The following is a 6,079-nucleotide window of genomic DNA, read 5'->3' as shown; positions in this document are numbered from 1 at the left end:
CTAGCAGCAGACTCATGGTAGGAAAAACACAAGAAAAAAATAAAGCTCAAAAATATCCCCTGATACTAAAATTGGTTTTGTTTTCACAGCAACACACTATGCAATTGCAAGAGAAAGAGAGCTATCTACCTATATTTCAGTTGGAATCACCCAGCATGGGAGGAGTACCAAAAAGAGTGTGTATGTTTGCATGTTACAGTGGAGTATGTTAAGGGTAGGTGGCACTTATTTTCAAAGCATATTTTGGCTGCTGAGGGAAGATGAGGTGTTGACAATTATATGTTAGTGGATGTTTCTGTGGAAGAGAAGGCATTCATATGAACTGGATGGAAGTCACAGCAATTTTATTTGAAAAGTTTTCCTTCTGTTCCTGAGTTGGTGCAATAAATATAGCTGTTGACAAATATTTATCAGCATGTCTAGACATATGGAAAGAAGAATAAACCAAAGTCTTTTAACCACTGTCAGAATGAAAACAGGCACTGATGCATTTGCTAACAGCATAATCAAATGTTATACAAGGAATATGAGCCTCATAGGTTATAGTTACTTAGAACAGCAAAGAATGTAAGTTTATAGAATAATTCTACACAGATTGCTAAAAAAGGCATTTTAAACATTACCTGGACACAAATTTGAAATTAGTAATAATTAAAACAATACTAAATTATGTTGTTGCTTTTCTAAGCAGGAAACCACATATATTAGAAATGAGAAAGGAAAAAAACCCCACCATATGGACTCACCTTATTAAAGAGGAAGGAGTCAATATCAAAACCAGTGTGTAAAAAAAGGTCAATGAAAAGTTTTCTTCATTTCTGTGCAAAAATCATTTGATTCATATGAGTAAGGAAGACAGTCTGACATGCATTAATCTAATCACTGCAGACAAGCTTATTGGAAGTTCTCTATTCTTCCATAAAATTAAGCAGTCTGTTTTTCTTAATGAGAGGACAAAAGGTAAAATAACTTTGTTTGCCATCAGTTGCAAATGACTTGCAATTGAGTACAAAAAACATAAGAAAAAAATTGACCTCCAACATCATTTTCCACCACATTTTAAAGGCAAATTACTCCGTATAATAAAAAGAGAGCTGTTAAGATAAACACTGCTATCTGGAGGCCAGAGCTCACAAACTCCTTGTGTGCTCAGTAGACCCACTGGAACACTGCGTTTCCCCCCGAACACCCCCTTCACACATCCCTCCTGTAGCAGGAAAGCAGTGGTCGCCCAGCTCTAGTCCAACACAGGAGAGTTGCAGGCAGGGGATGCGGTTGGATTCAGGAGCTGAAATGCACACCTGTGTCTACAGCGCAGATGACATCCATGTAAAAAACCTGATGGTCACGGTTTTCTCCTGCAAAGAAATTGGAATAGGTGGTTGTCAGGTTTGACAAGCTGGATAGTAATGGGCATGTGTTCAGAAAGAACTGGATGAATTTTTGTTTATTTTTGTCCACATTCAGCTCACTGCATTTCAATTTCATAAATTAGCTCTCTGTTGCTATTTATTCTCTAATTCTCTGAGTTATTCTCTCTCAGTGAATGTAAGTTGCAGGAGAATGAAGGATAGGATCAACAAAATGCAGAAAGTAGAACTAGTGCTACAAGAAATGGAGCCAGAGTTGAAGACAATCGAAGGCAATTACAACTAAAACAGAAGAGTGGAAAAGTATGCATTGATAAGGAAAGATAATAGTAAAAATGCTGAGGCAGTGTTGTAAATTAATGATATGAAATATTCGTTAAAAAAAAAGAATTACATTTTTTTTAAAAAAACAGAATATTTAGGTTAAAACCACTTGGGGAATAACTGCAAAAGAATTAATCTTCAGGCAGTTTTAGAGCAATGTTCTATACCTCCATGCAAATTCTGCTGTAGTTAGAAGTCCTGAGGGACAAAGGTACTTGATAGCCCTCGGATGTAGAACCAGCTTTGAATACCAAGTTAAAAGCATTAAACTAGCTAGAGTTTGCATTTCAAGCAATGGGAAAAAAAAGTAGAAATGCTCCAGAGACAGTGCATGAAAATCACCCAAAGACAGACATTATGAGTTAGCCAAGAGACAAGGGGGAACTGGAAAAAGGACTCCTCAAGGAAGTGTAAGAACGAAGGCAGACATGCCAAAAGTTGAATGATAAAAGTTGGTTGATTTATGCAAATAAAAGGAGAATAAGGTGTAAGTGGACCCCCCTCTGTGATCATCTTCTTAACATTAAAGATAATCAGTGTATAGTACTAACACTAAACTAATCATTTGCATCTGTGTTCAAGAAACAAGGATGTAAGTAAGACTTGGGGGTGAAGGCAGCATAACTGATAGTGAAATCTGTGAAATATTCATGAAATGTCCTTCCCTGAAGTAGCAGGGATTTCAACCGGTTTATTTACTCCTACGTATGTCTGACCTATCTTTTCTATTTCCTTCATCTTTTCCTTTTACTTAATATTTTAAGTTTCTTTTAGTGATAACTTAGTCATGGGAGAATGACTAATCTGGACATTTTCTCGAATTAGTTTTGTAAACACTAAAGAAGCACTTAAATGGAAGCACTTTGCTACTGTTTCCAAAGGTATTGCTGAATAATCAGCTGGTATCAGTAAGGTTTGCAACATGCATACTTGCCTAGGAAGAACTGGACTTCTATTTTCTGATTTTCCCATTAGTTACCAAAGAAATGTATTTCCGAATATTCAGTTGCACCCTATTTGTACCATGCCAAAAAGAAATAATTCAATTCCTTATTACCAGACCCCTGTCAGCAGTGTAGCAGTAAGTGCTTTGAGTAAACTTTCCAGTTTGGCATTCTAGGATGAGTAATGAGAAATGGGAAAATTATTATATTCTTTATTTCCATTCATCTGGAGGTACTTTAAACCACTTCAACTAAATATTTTAATTCACCTTTTTTAATGAAAATAAAATTCTCTGGATCGAGAGCTTGAATTTGCCATTGAAAATGAGGGGAAAAAAATCTCCAGAAGTATATAGCAAAACTGCCAAAAAAGTACAATTTTCTTTGGGAAAATTTCATGAGAATTTGCCTCTAAAAGAAAGAAAAATATTTGCTGGAAATTTGCATTCATGTTAGTCCCCTTTCATTATGCAAAATGACATCTCCAAATGCCTCAGGCAGGCTTTTCTAATAGAAACCAAAGGCAGAAAAAGTGATAAAGAAATTAAAATCTAATAACATATTATGGTAGAATATTTATAAGTGATCAGCAGTGTATTAAGCTGTAAAGAATACTCATCACAGTCACTCTGGCTGGTTATATTCTCTCCTACAGAGCTACCTAACCCAAGGCTAGATTGCTTTGAAATTTGAAAACAGGTTTCTGAACATTAGACAGTGCATCTGTTATCATAAACAGCTTTAGCATGTGAGTGTGCATATATACTAAATTAAGCAAGGTGCTACCTGCAAGGTTTCTTATTTATAGATACACTTTTCTTCCAGGTTTTTTTAAATTGTTTTTTAAATGAATGATACTGAGGAAGACAGCTTTAGTACAAATGAACAAAGAGTGCAAATCAGTCCTTACATGGCATGAATCAGAGTAACTGCACTGAGTAACTTAGCACCAACTGAGAATCTACTCAAAACATCAAACTTTTCATTCATAACAAGGTAATATCCAAAAACCTTCATCCCAAACCCCATGTCTAAATCCCTTAAATTCAACCCTTTCATAATACTATTCCTTGTGCCATAGTGAAATCGCATTTCATCAAGACAGATTATTTCAGCATAATACCTTTCTTACAGAAGTAAAGCAGAGCACCAATTCTAGTTTCCAAACCACCAAAACAGCTGATATTTTACTAAATAAAACCTGAGTTTGGTCAAAATCTACATGTAGAATTCCTGTATTTTAAAAGGAATGTTCTAAGCATTTGGAAGGGAGAAGGCAAATTTGGGCTGCTGATTGTTTTAATTATACATTTTGGAGTTGGGGGGGGGGGGGGGGGGGGGCCATACCTTATTCATAGCCACTGCCCATAAATTAAGGAATTAAAAAAAGTGCCAACTTTCTTTTTAAGTTTTTTGGATTTCTTTTTATAGTCTGAATTACTTAACATTCAATGGTGTATGTGCAGAAAGTATTTTACTTAGGCATGGAGTTGCTATTGTAAGATACTCAATTTCAATTCTATTGCTACATATCTGTCCTGTGCTACATGAAGTTATTGTTTGCCAAGAAGCCAAGGGCACGATAAACCTAGTTTAGCTGGAAAAGTCCAGGAATAGTATGCAGTAGGTCTCTGACAGTATACCAGCAATGACAGAAAAGCATACCTTCAGCAATCATCAGCCATTGCTGAGAATAGGATTTTGCCTCACATTTGGAATTGTTCAACAAATTTAGTGGGTATCCTGTAAAAAATTTGGCCTGGAGTTTGTCAAGAAGTTTGAGGTGGTACTGACATATGGGCAGCATCTGATGAGGTTAATTCCAGAAAATCTGAAGGATATTTTGAAGTACTCACTGTTAGGAAATATGCTTGATACCCAAGGGTTCTCTCAGAAAAACAAGAAAGACTCAGTGGAAATATGAATTGAACAACCATTTCTCTATTCTCTCCGAACATGACTAATTTCCAATTTTCTCTTTTCCTTTCACCTAAATTGTTTTCTTATCATCCTGAAACTGGGAGTTCTAGCAGGATGACTTGCTTACTTTAACTAACTTACCTTTAACTGAGGCTAACTTTGCCTCAGTTAATAGGCAAAGAGGAAGCAGAGCTCTGTATTGAGGGGAAAACACTAATGAATGAAATATTTGAGAAGAATTCGGGGGCGGGGGGAGCCCTGCCTGATTACTTATGCCAGGTGAAATATGAAATCAGAGACAATTAGAATGATACCTGGTGAAAGAGGTATGGTTATGAACTGTCATGGCCCTGAGAGCACCCAGGTGCCTCCCTGTCCCTGCCCACCTCCCCCTGTGCCTCCCCCTACCCTGCCCATGTCCCGGGACCCCCCGTCAGCCCATCGCGGGGCCATCAGTCCCTGCCCCAGCCATGCCCTAGGCGTGCCGGTCTCCAGCGCTGTCCCTGCAAATCCTGACTTGCTCACCGGGCTTCCCAGGCTGACCTTGGACTTGACTCATTGTTCCACCCTCGCTGCCCAAGGAATCTCTTATTACCCCAGCCCTGGCCCTGTGTGGGGTAGCAGAGCAAGCCCCGTGCTGGCTCCTCCCTGACAAAACCAGGAAAAGTATGTGAAGGGACACCACAAGAGAGTAAGAAACCAGCCGTACAGCTGGGGAACTGGGAGCCAGGCAAAAGGCAGAAGTGTGAAAGGAGAGAGAAAGCAAGCGAGCGAGCAAGAAATCCATTTTCATCTTTATTTCCATAGTTTTTACTGTACCGTTGCTGATACTGGTTCAAGGTTGAATGGCTTCAGAGGCATTTCATCCACGATGACTTGTCTGTGGTTTGTAATTGCTCTTCATAGAGGAGACTTGACTCAAATAACTATTTTGCAAGCTGAAAATACTCCTTAAGTAATATCACAGGCATATAAAACAAAGATGGGAACTAAACTAATGGGAAAAGAGAGAAGTCTGAGGAAGCAGCCTGAGAGTTGGGGTTTCTGAACTAGTTTCTCTGACCAACAAAGAACCAAAGGAGGTTGTGAACAGAGGTGCTGAACAATAGGTATACAATATTACTTCAGAGCACAGCAAAAGCTGAAAAGCCTGAGGAGAATGAGACATAACTCTGTCTCTGCATATAGCAAAGCTACATCAATGCAATATTTTGTTTAAAATAATTCATAATGGTTTTTTTCCTAAAACCAAAAAACCTCTTTACTTTTTCTCCCCAGACAAAGCTGCTTTGTCAGACAACGTGAAATACGAACATGGCCTGCACCAGGAGCAATTGGCTTTCCTCTGTGAGATTGCGGTATGACAGAGCATTCAGCCTAGTCAAGCACTTCATGCTGTCATCATCCAGCCCATCACCTTCTCCAGCTCTTCTGGAGCTGCAGTCACAGTCACTTCAGTGTGAGTGGAGGCAGCCATATGGTTAGCATCATTTTGGTTGTTTGTGAAACACAAGGATTGCT

The sequence above is a fragment of the Aquila chrysaetos genome, chromosome 14, assembly GCF_900496995.4.
Source record: "Aquila chrysaetos chrysaetos chromosome 14, bAquChr1.4, whole genome shotgun sequence".
Taxonomy (NCBI): domain Eukaryota; kingdom Metazoa; phylum Chordata; class Aves; order Accipitriformes; family Accipitridae; genus Aquila; species Aquila chrysaetos.
Note: the sequence above shows the minus strand (reverse complement) of the source record.